The sequence below is a fragment of the Rattus norvegicus genome, chromosome 13, assembly GCF_021556685.1.
Source record: "Rattus norvegicus strain SHRSP/BbbUtx chromosome 13, alternate assembly SHRSP_T2T, whole genome shotgun sequence".
NCBI classification, from domain to species: domain Eukaryota; kingdom Metazoa; phylum Chordata; class Mammalia; order Rodentia; family Muridae; genus Rattus; species Rattus norvegicus.
This window is the reverse complement of record NC_141546.1, coordinates 97,914,314-97,931,628: the sequence shown is the minus strand read 5'-3', so window position 1 is coordinate 97,931,628 and position 17,315 is coordinate 97,914,314. Positions and strand designations below refer to the sequence as shown.

Sequence of the window (17,315 nt, the reverse complement as noted above, 5' to 3'; positions counted from 1 at the left end):
GTGTCCTTGAATCCTTGAAGACCGACACAACTTTGGCTCTTTTGTTCTTTCTGTTATGTGCCCTGGTCTATAATCACAGAACAACAGTACCGAAAACTCACTAGGGTCCGCTACCACAAATACAGGGAGCATATCTCCCTACACACCTTAAAGGAAAGTATTGTGGAAGCAAGCTACTCGGTGAGCTACAAACCCCACCCGGAATCAGCATTTGTGCACAGAGCAAGGAGGGAAGGTGGGGCTGTCTTCCCACGGCCCTGGAAAGCAGCACAGATGGTGGGCACTGGTCAGCTCTGTGAAATCCCTGCAGAGTTTGATCTATTACAGAAACTGCGGCAACAGCAGCCCAGCTCTTCAATTATCAACCACAAGCCATAAAGGAGATGGAGAGGAGATCTATAAGGTAAAAAGACATTTAAGGAGACATATCAGCCAAGGAGACAGATGGAGCCTTTGGGGAGAACCAATTTAAATAAACCAATTAAGGCATATTTCAAAGATAGCTACTGGGACACGGACAATGAATGGATATTTAATTACTTTAAGGGGTCATTTGTTTAGATGTGCTAATAATATGCCCGTGCCTCCTTTTAAATGTTTGCATGTTGTGTAGTGAGTTTGTGCTGTGTGTGTGTGTGTGTGTGTGTGTGTGTGTGTGTGTGTGTGTGTCCATGTGTGAATGCAGAAGCCATTGGAGGACATTGGTGGCCTCCTCTATCTCATTACACCTTATTATGCAGTCTCTCCCTGATCCATTTGATATAGGCTGGCTGGCCAGCAAGCTCCCAGGCTCAGTCTGTCTCCACCCTCCAGCTCTGGCATCACGGGATCACAGACATGTTCAGCATGCCTGCATGTTCACACAGGTGCTGAGAACTGCAAGTCCCCGTGCTCGATCAGCAAGGACGCTCTCCCACAAGGCCACCTCATTCACCCTCAGCCACACTTTCTGAAACAGCCTTCATTTTATAGCCAGATCTTGAAATAATCTCACATGAAATCATATGAGTATGGGGTTTGCTTTTAAATAAGCTGACGGGGAGATGGTGGGTGGGAACGTGTCTGAAGGACTTTTGTCCCTAGGCTGATAACTACCGAGGCAGGCTACCACCATGCTAGCTGCTATTCTTACAAATATTGCCATATTGCCCACAGTAAAAAGTTAAAAAGGAAGTAGATAATCAAGGATCTATTCAGAGAAATTAACACCTATTAAAGATACACCTATTAAAGGAGATGTGTATTCAATGAAGCCAGAGGATAACACAGACACAAACTTATGCATCAACAAAAATCCATGCGGGACATCCAGTATTCCTTTGTTATGCTAAATAATTTCTTGGTATCGAAGAGAGTATTTCTAAAAGAAGTTAGTGAAGCAATTTTAATCCCTCTTAGATCCTACAGAGAGTTTTTTTTTTTTTTAATACAAAGGCACCATCCAGTGATTCTAACTAGAACGAACGAACGGTATGCATTTATTAGCAAGGCAGGTCGAAGCAACACTGTGTGTGCTGGAGACACAAGTTAAAACGACACATCTGACAGCACTGGAAATCAGGAAGCAAGGTGACTACAGATATAGCCCTGAACATGGAAAAGGAAGGGATGGAGGGCGAGTGACCCTGTGTCTGTGGTGGAGAAGCAACTGCGAGCATAGCCAGCCCTCAGCAGGAAGGGACATTCTCATCTGGTACCTGCCTTTCCCCCACAAAGCCTGGATCGGATCGCAATGTTTATGAACCCGGGTTTCCTACCCCGCGCACCAAATTATCTCCAGGGTCGAGCGTGGAGATGGGTGGAGATCGGTGTAAGCAAGCATTCTATCTCATCGGTGAGGCTGACACTTTCCATCCACCACAGGGATTGCAGCTCCAGGAACTGTGGTGATGTGGAAATCTAGCGCTAGGGCTGGTGCTCTGAGCCTTTGTAGTTAAAAGGGACCATGACACAACTGCACCAAGGCTTCTTCTGTCCTGAGTTCCAAAGGCGGCTTCTAAACTGCTGTGTCAGCAACGTTATTCGGCGTTATCCGAAAACCGAGAAGTTGCGGAGAGGGCCCAGGCTGTTTAGGTTTGTTTTTGTTTCGTTTTGTTCTTTTAAGTTTTATTTTGACTTGTTTTGTTTGATTTTTTTTCTTCCTTTTTTAAACGTTTTATTTTGACTCTTGTTTGAAACACTGGTTTCTAAACAAACCTGCTTCTAGTATCTTTAATTTAAAAAATCATGGGCCCGTGAAATGACTCGGCAGATAAAGGTGCCTGCCAACAAGCCTGAAGACCTGAGTTCGATTCCCGGACCCTCGGGATGGAAGAAGAGAACAGACGTCCTCTAGTGGTCCTCTGACCTCCGCATGTGTGCCATGGCATGTACCATCCTCATAAGTAAATAGATGTAATCTAGAAATTTTAATAAAGTAAAATTCAGAGAAATTATTAGGAACTTGAATTCTATCATTTCCAAGCTTGGTGGCATTTGGTAAATGACATTGCCTGAACCTTCATACCTTCTTGTGACTAACAAAGATGACAACTCTTTTTGACTGTTATAAAGATTAACTTTAGTCTCAGGTGCTAAGGAGCGGAGGCAAGATAACAACAACAATCGTTAGCATTCTGTCTAAGCTCCACCCCACGGTTACCTGGCAACAGTCAGGTATGCCTGACACTATAAAAGGGGCTGCTTGCCCCCTCCTCACTCTCTTGTTCTCTTGCTCTCTTGTTCTCTCTTGCTCTCTTACCCTCTTCCCCCTTTGTCCCTTCTCTCCCCATCCCCTCCCCGCACCCCCGTACCCCCCATCTCCATGTGCTTGTGTACTTCTGTACTTCTCTTCTTCTCTACTCTTCTTTCTCTCTCTCTGCCCCTACTACTCTCTTAACTCTCCTCCCCATGCCCTGAATAAACTCTATTCTATACTATGCTGTCCTGTGGATGGTCCCTCAGGGGGAAGGGATGCGTCAGCGTGGGCACACAGAGGCACTCCCTTCCCCCACACCTCCACAGAACATAACCCCCTCCTCTTTATCTTTATATAAACACCAGCAATAATAATAAATTGTCACTAATGTTATTATAAAAATCCTACTGGGTGGTTTCTTTGAGGTCATCTGTTTCTGCATTTATTATAGTAGTCAACTTTTTTTTTTTTAATTGTTTGGTTGGTTGGCTGGTTGGTTTGATTTGGCTGTTAGTTTGTTGTTGCTGTCTCATTTTGTTTGGGTTTGTTCTTGAGCCAGGTTCTTACTCCGCCCCAGCTTCTGAGTCCTGGGATTACAGGGAGATTTACCGTGCTTGGTTCTGTCATGGTCTTCAATGCAGCAGAAGGGACTCAAAGCTGGCTGTGGGGGTCACACAGTCTGCAAGGAGAACAGATGTTATGGGCACAGTCTTTTAGAAAGCTACGAGTTCTCCACACCTTTCTTCTGTCAAGTTCAGTGTTAGTCAGGCACTTTGAATAATAAAATGACCTGGCATCTGAATCTCATAGAAGATAAAACAGGGAATAGCTTGAAGTCATTGGTACAGTGGCTTTCTGAATAAAACCCTAGTATCATCAGCCTGCAGTAATTAGCATAAAGGGGCAGCACACAGAATGGGAGGAGCACCTTTGCCAGCCATACATCTGACAGAGGATAGGATCCAGAACACACCATGAACCAAAACAGCTAACATTGAGGAAACAAAACTGCTCCATTTACAAAGGATGTATGGAACTAAGCAGAATTCTCCAAAGGTGAAACACAAATGACCAGGAAATGTCGTTTCCTTTTTCTTTTTAAGTTTGACATCCTTAGCCATCAGCGAAACCCAAATTAAAATTGCTTTGACATTTCATATTACCCTAATCACAATGGCTAAGCTCAAAAAAAAAAAAAAAAAAAAAACAAGGAAGGCTGGAGTGCTTTAGAGGTAAGGGGACATTCACTCCTTGCTGCCTTAGAGGTAAGGGACACACTCACTGTTTGCTGATTTAGAGAAAAGGGGGACACTCACTCCTTGTGGTGGGAGTGTGGGACAGGTGAGGTTGCTATAGAAACCAGTGTGGAAGTTCCTCAAGAAGCTAGAAATGGATGACCGCCCCCATCCATATCACTCTTGGACGTACACCCCAGGACTCTACATCCTGCTCTACATCCGTGTTCGCTGCTGCTCTAGTCACAATAGCCAGGAAACGGGAAGGGCCTAGATGTCTATCAGCTAATGCCTGGATAATGAAATTGAGGTGCATATACATAACGGGTTTTCATTCAGCTGTTAAGAAGAGCGAAATTATTAAATTCACAGGTAAACGATGGAGTCGGAAGCAATCATCCTGAGGAAGATAACAGAGACACAGAAAGACAATCCACATCCTTCCTCTCGTTGGTGAATTCTAACTTTGACTCTTCAGATAAGTGCTGCATTTGAAATTTCCCACAGAGGTAGGGAAATTAGTAAGAGACTGGGATGGGAGATTCCAAGGGAGGGGTGGGAGAATGTAGTGTATGGAGGCTTAAAGGAGGCTAGTGGAACAGAAAGGGTTAAATTCAGAGAGGGGAGAAAGGGAGGGAAGGAGAGAGGGGGAGGGGAGGAAGGAATCCAGGGAGGGACAGCAGAACTAAAAGACCTTTTGGAAAGTCATGTGGAAGCCCACTGCTATGGAAGCTTCCTAATTTCATATATAAAACATAACATCATGCTATAGTGGGCAGTGTAACACTGAAGAGATACAGATTTTAAGAATTACTTTTCTCTTCATGTGTGTATTTCTCTGTCTGTCTGTCTGTCTGTCTCTCTCTCTCTCTCTCTCTCTGTGTGTGTGTGTGTGTGTGTGTGTGTGTGTGTACATGTCTGTAGACATGAGTAGAGGCCAGAAGAGGGCATCAGCTCCCCTGGAGCTGAAGTATAAGCCACCAAGACCTCAGTCCTGGGAACCAAACTGCAGCCCCCAACAAGGGCAGCAAACACTCTTAACCTCCGAGCCATCTCTCCAGCCCCCCTGAGATAATTCTTAAGTACGAGAGAAACTCTTGAATAGAAACACTGTCCTCAAATTGCATCTCAGATGTTTTTACGCTTCCCTTCCACACCAAAGAAGCTCAAATTGTACATGTAAATTATTCATTGTGAATCTTATTAGTGTAAGAAGAAAAACCAGGAACCCAAATCAGTGAGCCAAGTTCAAAGAGCAGTCAGGGCTCAACACTGAAGACATTAGCAAAGGAACACAGATGCTAACAAGCGAACTACATGTTAAGTTAAATTGTTTACAGCACGCAAAGTAGCTTTTTTTTTTAAGGGAAGGTTTCCTTGGTGCTTGTCTTTTTAATTAACAGAAAATAAACACAATAGTAATCGCACTGTTTAAAGGATTTCTGTTGCCCTGCAGTGCCTCCACACTAATTAATTTCATTGAACTTCAGCAGATTTGGGAGCAGTATCGCCTATTTGTAAAATTCTTTGTTATCACTGACAAAGGATTAAAAGGTCATTAAGGAACAAGATGCAAAATTAAAAATAATTGAAACAGGTAACCAAAAAAAAAAATCCACAGAAAACTGAGGCTGGAGAGATGGCTCAGCGGTTAAGAGTACTTGCTGCTCCTGTGAAAGACACAGGTTAAGTTTCCAGCACCTACATGGTAGCTCACAACAATCCAGGGCCAGGGGATTCAACAACCTCTTCAGGCACCACAGACACTGTGCATATGTGGTGAGCATACACAGAGGTTCGAAAAGCACCTGTGGACGTAACGTTTTACAAAGAAAAGTAAGAAAGCTGTTTACATAGTAACAGATGAGGAGGGAGAGCAGAAGAGGGAGAACTGCAGAAGAGGAAGAAGAAGGAGGAAGATGAGGAGGAAGAGGAGGAGGAGAAGAGGAAGAAGAAGCAGGATAGTGGAAATCAGACAATCACAGATAAATGACAGATGAATAAATGGCATATAAATAACAATAGAGATAGATGATTGGTCAAAATTTAGACAGATAAACGATAGATTGCTGGAGTCTAGCCTCCGTCGGGTACAGAACCCGAAGGAGGATGTGTAGAGTAGGCAAAAGCAGCCTTGGACCAAGAGGTGCAGCTCACGCACTGGCACTAAGATAGCTCAGGACACTTTTATTTGTAAGTCTATTTTTTTCGCAGCTGAAGAGGTTTTGCATCAATGTTCTCATTTTCTCACACACAATCTCTTAAGAACACCCTCTGTTTAACAATACTGTGCACACTGTACCTTTTCCCTTCCTCGCCTCCCCAGGCCCCTCAGTTTCCTGCTAACCGTGAACTTTATCGAGAGAGGAAGCACAGCTTCAGCAAGCAGTTAATATATAACCCAGCACATCGGTCCATAACCGAGGGACACCTGGTAACAACTGTGGTTGCCGTACAGAGAGGTGATGGGCTACATACCCGGGAAACTCTGATTTAATCACTGGTACCTAGTATCTCTTCATATCCTAGTCAAGAGATCTAATTCCTCTAACGCGCAGGCTTCCTAGCAAATTAGTAACCAGAGTCAGCTCCTCCTCCTTGCTTACCTCTGAGTGTTCCTATTAAGTCTTGGAACCAGCGATCCAGCAAGACCTTCCTAACCTTTTGATAATCATTCAGCTGTTGTTTGGAACAGGTCAGTAGACAAAAGGATGTCAGAACTAAGTTCCCATCAGCAGAGAACATCTGGTCATTAGCTGATGTACCCAGACCAGGCCCTCGTGTTGACATAACCACATCACCATGGCTAACAAACAGAGGAGCAGTGCTTTGTTCCGCTCCCATGATCCTCGGAGACAAACAAGAATGAATGACAGTCCGTCCGAGCTTTCTTCTTCTGATTCTGGGGAAATGTCTGTCATGGACAAAGTAAAAGTAAAATCTTCTAATGACAAAGCCAAAACATTCAAATGCAAGACAAAAGTGATCCCAGAATTCCCTCAGGAAAGGCCAGGAGATTCTGCACAATTATCCCCATAGGTCCTTGCCTTGTGGGAACCCAACTCCTCAGGCCTTGCCATAAGTGTCTGCATTGCACTGTGAGACCATTCCCAGAAGAGACTTGGCTACTGCCAATAGATGATTGCCTGATGATAGAAAGATGTTATAGATGATAGATAGATAGATAGATAGATAGATAGATAGATAGATAGATAGATCATATATACATATATGGATGGATGATAGAAAATAGCTAGATAGACGATATGAAAAGAGTTGTGTAATTTGAGATAAGCCTTGAAGACTGAGTCCAGTTTTTATCTCAAAGGTAAAGGAAAGGACAACATCTTAAGGCATCACCACTTGCCTGATTTTTCTGCTGGGCATATCCTCTTGATATTAACACCTATTACCGCAGGAACGAAAACCATGTAGGTGTCCGTGAAAATAAATAGGGCATATAACTGATCACATACTCAATGTGTAATAAAGAAGACGGTAGAGCAGCTCTCTGCTCCCAAACCCCGTGGGAGAGAGACCTCACCGCCTGGTCAGGTGGGCACTCCTGAGGCTGCAGAGCGGAGGAGACCACCAACACTGCCCACCCCTGCCCACATCCCTGGCCCAAGAGGAAACTGTATAAGGCCTCTGGGTTCCCGTAGGGGAGGGCCCAGGAGCGGCAGGACCCCTGTGCCTGAGAGACCACCGGAACCTGAAGGAAACAGACCGGATAAACAGTTCTCTGCACCCAAATCCCGTGGGAGGGAGAGCTAAACCTACAGAGAGGCAGACACGCCTGGGAAACCGGAAGAGACTGCACTCTGCACACATCCAGACGCCAGAGGAAAACACCAAACGCCATCTGGAACCCTGGTGCACGGAGGCTCCCGGAAAGAGCGGCGCAGATCTCCTCGGTTGCTGCCGCCGCGGAGAGGACTTAGGCAGTACCCCACGAGCACACTTGAGCCTCGGAACCTCAGGTAGGACCAACTTTTCCCCTGCAAGTGACCTGCCTGGTGAACTCAAGACACAGGCCCACAGGAACAGCTAAAGACCTGTAGAGAGGAAAAACTACAAGCCCAAAAGCAGAACACTCTGTCCCCATAACTGACTGAAAGAAAACAGGAAAACAGGTCTACAGCACTCCTGACACACAGGCTTATAGGACAGTCTAGCTACTGTCAGAAATAGCAGAACAAAGTAACACTAGAGATAATCTGATGGCAGGAGGCAAGCGCAGGAACCCAAGCAACAGAAACCAAGACTACATGGCATCATCGGAGCCCAATTCTCCCACCAAAACAAACATGGAATATCCAAACACACCAGAAAAGCAAGATCTAGTTTCAAAATCATATTTGATCATGATGCTGGAGGACTTCAAGAAAGACATGAACACACTTAGGGAAGCACAGGAAAACATTAATAAACAAGTAAAAGCCTACAGAGAGGAATCGCAAAAATCCCTGAAAGAATTCCAGGAAAACACAATCAAACAGTTGAAGGAATTAAAAATGGAAATAGAAGCAATCAAGAAAGAACACATGGAAACAACCCTGGATATAGAAAACCAAAAGAAGAGACAAGGAGCTGTAGATACAAGCTTCACCAACAGAATACAAGAGATGGAAGAGAGAATCTCAGGAGCAGAAGATTCCATAGAAATCATTGACTCAACTGTCAAAGATAATGTAAAGCGGAAAAAGCTACTGGTCCAAAACATACAGGAAATCCAGGACTCAATGAGAAGATCAAACCTAAGGATAATAGGTATAGAGGAGAGTGAAGACTCCCAGCTCAAAGGACCAGTAAATATCTTCAACAAAATCATAGAAGAAAACTTCCCTAACCTAAAAAAAGAGATACCCATAGGCATACAAGAAGCCTACAGAACTCCAAATAGATTGGACCAGAAAAGAAACACCTCCCGTCACATAATAGTCAAAACACCAAACGCACAAAATAAAGAAAGAATATTAAAAGCAGTAAGGGAAAAAGGTCAAGTAACATATAAAGGCAGACCTATCAGAATCACACCAGACTTTTCGCCAGAAACTATGAAGGCCAGAAGATCCTGGACAGATGTCATACAGACGCTAAGAGAACACAAGTGCCAGCCCAGGTTACTGTATCCTGCAAAACTCTCAATTAACATAGGTGGAGAAACCAAGATATTCCATGACAAAACCAAATTTACACAATATCTTTCTACAAATCCAGCACTACAAAGGATAATAAAGGGTAAAGCCCAACATAAGGAGGCAAGCTATACCCTAGAAGAAGCAAGAAACTAATCGTCTTGGCAACAAAACAAAGAGAAGAAAAGCACACAAACATAACCTCACATCCAAATATGAATATAACAGGAAGCAATAATCACTATTCCTTAATATCTCTCAACATCAATGGCCTCAACTCCCCAATAAAAAGACATAGATTAACAAACTGGATACGCAACGAGGACCCTGCATTCTGCTGCCTACAGGAAACACACCTCAGAGACAAAGACAGACACTACCTCAGGGTGAAAGGCTGGAAAACAACTTTCCAAGCAAATGGTCAGAAGAAGCAAGCTGGAGTAGCCATTTTAATATCAAATAAAATCAATTTTCAATTAAAAGTCATCAAAAAAGATAAGGAAGGACACTTCATATTCATCAAAGGAAAAATCAACCAAGATGAACTCTCAATCCTAAATATCTATGCCCCAAATACAAGGGCACCTACATACGTAAAAGAAACCTTACTAAAGCTCAAAACACACATTGCACCTCACACAATAATAGTGGGAGATTTCAACACCCCACTCTCATCAATGGACAGATCATGGAAACAGAAATTACACAGAGACGTAGACAGACTAAGAGAAGTCATGAGCCAAATGGACTTAACAGATATTTATAGAACATTCTATCCTAAAGCAAAAGGATATACCTTCTTCTCAGCTCCTCATGGTACTTTCTCCAAAATTGACCATATAGTTGGTCAAAAAACGGGCCTCAACAGGTACAGAAAGATAGAAATAATCCCATGCGTGCTATCAGACCACCACGGCCTAAAACTGGTCTTCAATAACAATAAGGGAAGAATGCCCACATATACGTGGAAATTGAACAATGCTCTACTCAATGATAACCTAGTCAAGGAAGAAATAAAGAAAGAAATTAAAAACTTTTTAGAATTTAATGAAAATGAAGGTACAACATACCCAAACTTATGGGACACAATGAAAGCTGTGCTAAGAGGAAAACTCATAGCGCTGAGTGCCTGCAGAAAGAAACAGGAAAGAGCATATGTCAGCAACTTGACAGGACACCTAAAAGCTCTAGAGCAAAAAGAAGCAAATACACCCAGGAGGAAGGCAGGAAATAATCAAACTCAGAGCTGAAATCAACCAAGTAGAAACAAAAAGGACCATAGAAAGAATCAACAGAACCAAAAGTTGGTTCTTTGAGAAAATCAACAAGATAGATAAACCCTTAGCCAGACTAACGAGAGGACACAGAGAGTGTGTCCAAATTAACAAAATCAGAAATGAAAAGGGAGACATAACTACAGATTCAGAGGAATTTCAAAAAATCATCAGATCTTACTATAAAAACCTATATTCAACAAAATTTGAAAATCTTCAGGAAATGGACAATTTCCTAGACAGATACCAGGTATCGAAGTTAAATCAGGAACAGATAAACCAGTTAAACAACCCCATAACTCCTAAGGAAATAGAAGCAGTCATTAAAGGTCTCCCAACCAAAAAGAGCCCAGGTCCAGACGGGTTTAGTGCAGAATTCTATCAAACCTTCATAGAAGACCTCATACCAATATTATCCAAACTATTCCACAAAATTGAAACAGATGGATCACTCCCGAATTCCTTCTATGAAGCCACAATTACTCTTATACCTAAACCACACAAAGACCCAACAAAGAAAGAGAACTTCAGACCAATTTCCCTTATGAATATCGATGCAAAAATACTCAATAAAATTCTGGCAAACCGAATCCAAGAGCACATCAATACAATCATCCACCATGATCAAGTAGGCTTCATCCCAGGCATGCAGGGATGGTTTAATATACAGAAAACCATCAACGTGATCCATTATATAAACAAACTGAAAGAACAGAACCACATGATCATTTCATTAGATGCTGAGAAAGCATTTGACAAAATTCAACAGCCCTTCATGATAAAAGTCCTGGAAAGAATAGGAATTCAAGGCCCATACCTAAACATAGTAAAAGCCATATACAGCAAACCAGTTGCTAACATTAAACTAAATGGAGAGAAACTTGAAGCAATCCCACTAAAATCAGGGACTAGACAAGGCTGCCCACTCTCTCCCTACTTATTCAATATAGTTCTTGAAGTTCTAGCCAGAGCAATCAGACAACAAAAGGAGGTCAAGGGGATACAGATCGGAAAAGAAGAAGTCAAAATATCACTATTTGCAGATGATATGATAGTTTATTTAAGTGATCCCAAAAGTTCCACCAGAGAACTAGTAAAGCTGATAAACAACTTCAGCAAAGTGGCTGGGTATAAAATTAACTCAAATAAATCAGTAGCCTTCCTCTACACAAAAGAGAAACAGGCCGAGAAAGAAATTAGGGAAACAACACCCTTCATAATAGACCCAAACAATATAAAGTACCTTGGTGTGACTTTAACCAAGCAAGTAAAAGATCTGTACAATAAGAACTTCAAGACACTGAAGAAAGAAACTTAAGAAGACCTCAGAAGATGGAAAGATCTCCCATGCTCATGGATTGGCAGGATTAATATAGTAAAAATGGCCATTTTACCATAAGCGATCTACAGATTCAATGCAATCCCCATCAAAATACCAATCCAATTCTTCAAAGAGTTAGACAGAACAATTTGCAAATTCATCTGGAATAACAAAAAACCCAGGATAGCTAAAACTATCCTCAACAATAAAAGGACTTCAGGGGGAATCACTATCCCTGAACTCAAGCAGTATTACAGAGCAATAGTGATTAAAAACTGCATGGTATTGGTACAGAGACAGACAGATAGACCAATGGAATAGAATTGAAGACCCAGAAATGAACCCACACACCTATGGGCACTTGATTTTTGACAAAGGAGCCAAAACCATCCAATGGAAAAAAGATAGCATTTTTAGCAAATGGTGCTGGTTCAACTGGAGGTCAACATGTAGAAGAATGCAGATTGATCCATGCTTATCACCCTGTACAAAGCTTAAGTCCAAGTGTATCAAGGACCTCCACATCAAACCTGATACACTCAAACTAATAGAAGAAAAACTAGGGAAGCATCTCAAACACATGGGCACTAGAAAAAATTTCCTGAACAAAACACCAATGGCTTATGCTCTAAGATCAAGAATCGACAAATGGGATCTCATAAAACTGCAAAGCTTCTGTAAGGCAAAGGACACTGTGGTTAGGACAAATCGGCAACCAACAGATTGGGAAAAGATCTTTACCAATCCTACAACAGATAGAGGCCTTATATCCAAAATATACAAAGAACTCAAGAAGTTAGACCGCAGGGAGACAAATAACCCTATTAAAAAATGGGGTTCAGAGCTAAACAAAGAATTCACAGCTGAGGAATGCCGAATGGCTGAGAAACACCTAAAGAAATGTTCAACATCTTTAGTCATAAGGGAAATGCAAATCAGAACAACCCTGAGATTTCACCTCACACCAGTGAGAATGGCTAAGATCAAAAACTCAGCTGACAGCAGATGCTGGCGAGGATGCGGAGAAAGAGGAACACTCCTCCATTGTTGGTGGGATTGCAGACTGGTACAACCATTCTGGAAATCAGTCTGGAGGATCCTCAGAAAATTGGACATTGAACTGCCTGAGGATCCAGCTATACCTCTCTTGGGCATATACCCAAAAGATGCCCTAACATATAAAAAAGACACGTGCTCCACTATGTTCATCGCAGCCTTATTTATAATAGCCAGAAGCTGGAAAGAACCCAGATGCCCTTCAACAGAGGAATGGATACAGAAAATATGGTACATCTACACAATGGAATATTACTCAGCTGTCAAAAACAACGGCTTTATGAAATTCGTAGGCAAATGGTTGGAACTGGAAAATATCATCCTGAGTGAGCTAACCCAAACACAGAAAGACATACATGGTATGCACTCACTGATAAGTGGCTATTAGCCCAAATGCTTGAATTACCCTAGATGCCTAGAGCAAATGAAACTCAAGACGGATGATCAAAATGTGAATGCTTCACTCCTTCTCTAAAAGGGGAACAAGAATACCCTTGGCAGGGAAGAGAGAGGCAAAGATTAAAACAGAGACTGAAGGAACTCCCATTCAGAGCCTGCCCCACATGTGGCCCTTACATATACAGCCACCCAATTAGACAAGATTGATGAAGCAAAGAAGTGCAGACCGACAGGAGCCGGATGTAGATCTCTCCTGAGAGACACAGCCAGAATACAGCAAATACAGAGGCGAATGCCAGCAGCAAACCACTAAACTGAGAATAGGACCCCCATTGAAGGAATCAGAGAAAGAACTGGACGAGCTTGAAGGGGCTCGAGACCCCATATGTACAACAATGCCAAGCAACCAGAGCTTCCAGGGACTAAGCCACTACCTAAAGACTATACTTGGACTGACCCTGGACTCTGACCTCATAGGTAGCAATGAATATCCTAGTAAGAGCACCAGTGGAAGGGGAAGCCCTGGGTCCTGCTAAGACTGAACCCCCAGTGAACTAGACTGTTGGGGGGAGGGTGGCAATGGGGGGATGGTTGGGAGGGGAACACCCATAAGGAAGGGGAGGGGGGAGGGGGATGTTTGCCCGGAAACCAAAGAATTATTATTACGTATTAAATAAATTAAAAAAAAAAGAAAAAAATTTCAAAAAAAAAAAAAAAAAGAAGAAGAAGACGGTACTAGATGCAGAAAGAAACTGGTGGCCCAGGTTGTAGCTGAGTTCTCAGGGTTTGTAGAAGTAGAAGGTCAAAGTGCTTAGGGTGGGTCTGCCAGGAGGCCTTCCAGGAAAGTGAGGCTCAGTAGGGTGATCTCTGACTATTGTGCACACATTACATCAGAACAAGGAGATGCTCTGAGCACAATGAAGCACAAAGCATGACCGTGGGTCTTTGTAGCAGTGCTCTTTGTTTGGAGACAAAGGGTCAGCCTTACTTAATCTGGGGACATCCAGGGCCACCTCGAGCCTTAATTTCTAGTATCACAGGGATCCCTGGGGATTAGATGGAGTAAGGTAGGAGCAACGCTCAGCCAAGTATGAACAATGCCCTGCTTTGGGGTTCTAGATACCAAGACTAGTCTCATTACCAAGAAAGAAAGCAGCCGATTCGTCTCTTAGCGAGGTAACACAGCCCAGAAGTGGTGTGGAAGGCAGGCAAACATGAAGAAGCAGATGCAACACACTGAAGGAAAAGCTGAAGCCAGTCACTGCTGCAGCTTTGGGAGCCCAGGCCACAGAACTAAAGGAATTTCTTTCCTTTGGAAGCAGTCTCCTCTCTCTCAGCTGGGCTACGTCTCTCAAACTCACTGTGTATCTGAAGAATAACCCTGAACTTCTGATCTTCCTGCCTCTGTCCCCCAAGTGATAGCATTGAAAGTGTGTGCCTGCACCTAGTTTGTGCGCTGCCTAGGGATGGAAGCTGTGGCTTTGTGTGTGGTAGGCAAGTCCTCTTCCAACGGAAATGCATTGCCAAGCATGTCCCGTACCCTCAACCACCGTGAGAACTTTCTAGTTCTCTCTATCCCACAACTGGCACACAGAAAAGTACGTGGATTACACAGGCTAAAAGTTATTGTCCTTTATCAACTGTTTCTTCCATGGGCAAGAATGATAAATGGAATGTTGGGTCACTGGTATTGGCATAGATAAAATAGGCTCTAAAACTTGATAGCATATATACCAGCCTTTCTTCTCATTGCCAACTATCAATAAATCAGCTGTCACCAAGCTGTAACAGGCCACAACTGCCAGTGGCCAGATATTGATTTCTCTTATAGTCAGCAGCAACTGAAGTAGTATACATGCACACTACACACACACGCGCGCACACACACACACACATGCATGGGAGGGCGGGGAGAGAAAGAACCTCTAAACCCTACAGATGAATTAAACATGGTTTTCTTAGAAAAAGATTTTTATTTCTAAGACAAAATTTGTTTCAAACCTTTCATTAGAACTCATGTGTGTGCATGCCTGGGTGTGCCTAAGCATCTGTGTGTGTGTGTGTGTGTGTGTGTGTGTGTGTGTGTGTGTGTGTGTGTGTGTGTGTCTGTGTGTGTATTTGTTCATAGTTTTGTATAGGGGACAGAAGTCAACTTGCATGACTTCTTCTATTTCTCTCCATCTTATTTTCTTGAGGTGTGGCCTCTCAGTGAACCTGAGCCCCAGAACCTGCCTCTCTCCTCCCGCCTGCGTTTGCACACACATGCCACTCTGTCAAGTTTTAGCTTCTACATGGGTGCTGGGAATAGGAACTCAGACCCTCATGCTTGCACAACAAACCCTTCCCCCACTGAGTCACTTCCCCAAACTTAGAACTGATGCTTAAGAGAGATTTCCAGTGTCCTCATGGGGAGCTCTAATTAACCCACAGTAACCGTACACTCAAGCACACAGAAGCTGTGGCCCCACACCTTCTCTTGATTCCTCACAATATGCTTTGTCATGGGTGTGTTCTCCATGAACCTGAGAGAGCAGGTGAAGCACTCGTGGGACAGGAATAAGACCAGCGTTCTCTTCAGAACCAATGCATATGCCTTTCAGAGTTGACTGCTGTTCTAAGCAACAACATTCTGCTCTCCTCCACTGGAGTGGACAATGAACCATGAACCCTACCTGGCAAGACCTATGATCTATGAGCAGCCCAGACCCACAGCAGAATTATGACATAGGAAAAATTATGTCTTTAATATCCTTGGCTACCTCTTCTGGCTGTTCTCCTGGCAAAACCGGCTAACAACTCTTTTCAGAAGCCTCTTCTGCACATTCTCTGTCCAATATTCACCCCGTGGTTGAAGTCTGTCCTAGTTTATTCTGCTTTAACAGAGCTTATGTGTGTCTCATGTTTTATTCCTTAAAAGACACAGTCTCTTCATGCACATTACACCAGAGCTTGCCAGGTGGCCATAAATGAGAAAGGGATTTTTCAGTATATATTCTAGCATCTCACAAAGGAGTACATAAAGGAAAATATTCCCCAAAGCCTCCAAAAGTGAGAATCATTGGTGTCATGAGACCCCTGCCTCCATGTTGAGTCAGGTTCCTACTGACTTGTATGAGCCAACACTGAACTTCATACCTAGTGATAGCATGCTGGCAATTTGAGGTTAGCCACATTGAAGGTATTTAAACCATGGCCATTGGCAATTGCTATGTATCAGGGCTTATCTCTCTAGTCACCCAGAAAGCCAACTTACCACCCATCCCACGCTTAGGATGTCTTTAGTTAAATAGAGATAATATCGTATCTGTTTAAAATTTTTATTAGATTACCCTTATTTGTTCTTCCAACCTGGCATAAAAGACTTTGGCCACAGATATGTGTACCTCAACTTGAACAAGGTCAACCATATCCTTCCTGTTCATTTATACACACCTAGCACACATGTTGTCCAACATACCAAATATGAAACAAGCTTACACATAGACACATCTTGCATCTTCACTTGTGTGCATACATGTACACATACCTCAGGGTATAATTCAACATGAGAAAGATATTTAGAAAAAAAATTCTTCAGTAAAGGGAGAGTTATGGTCTGTGTTAGAACATGGTAAGCTGTTGTCAAAGGCTTAAGTTTCCAGAGATGTGAATATCAACTGACAAGACCGGAAGCCATTTAACTACTGCAGGGAAGTATATTATTCTAACACTCATGCGTCCTACCATCCTCTCAGGAGGATTTCAAAACTAAGGTTTGAAATGTAAGTCGTGCCCTCCTCAATCCTTTAAAGTCCTCAAGGTACTAATAAGTTTAGTGGCAGAATTTCCTCAAGTTCTTTCCTTTGTGCTCCCAACTCACAGAAGAACCAGAGCTTGTGAGTTTGTGACTGAAACTACTTCTTCCCCTTCTTTCCACCCTCCTACTGGGCTCAATGGAAAACACATGAATGAATGCCACACTGGCTGGTGGACATCTTTAGGCCACTCCTCTGTTTAATCTCTCCATGGCATTTGGCATGAGGTTTCTGGCCATGTTTGGTCAGTTCTGGTCAGCACCTCTTTTTGGAGCCTGCCAGGCCTCTGCATGCCCTGTACCTGTGGTACTTACTTCCTGCTGTTTAACTCTGGAATGAAATGGAGGCTTTCTCCTTTCTGGTGAGTGTAATTCAGGGGGCTAGGGTGCTAGATGACTCGATGCTACAAAGTCTTGGGAAT

General features: G+C 43.0%; 2 long non-coding RNA genes across 3 annotated transcripts in view; one reads left to right on the top strand and one right to left on the bottom strand.

Moving 5' to 3' along the window:
• The window catches only part of LOC148001853 (uncharacterized), a 15,240-nt gene extending 10,819 nt beyond the window's left edge, over nt 1–4,421 (top strand). The window contains exon 4 of the long non-coding RNA XR_015635742.1: nt 4,285–4,421. This is a non-coding gene — a long non-coding RNA (uncharacterized LOC148001853). The remainder of the gene's footprint in view (nt 1–4,284) is intronic.
• The window catches only part of LOC148001852 (uncharacterized), a 19,615-nt gene extending 2,300 nt beyond the window's left edge, over nt 1–17,315 (bottom strand). Inside the window, exons 1-2 of one of the 2 annotated variants that reach the window (XR_015635744.1) lie at nt 17,209–17,315; nt 3,287–3,356 (exon numbers count right to left, since the gene is read on the bottom strand). This is a non-coding gene — a long non-coding RNA (uncharacterized LOC148001852). Of the gene's footprint in view, nt 1–3,286; nt 3,357–6,518; nt 6,660–17,208 lie in introns of those variants that run through there. The other variant, XR_015635743.1, reaches the window with a different exon arrangement.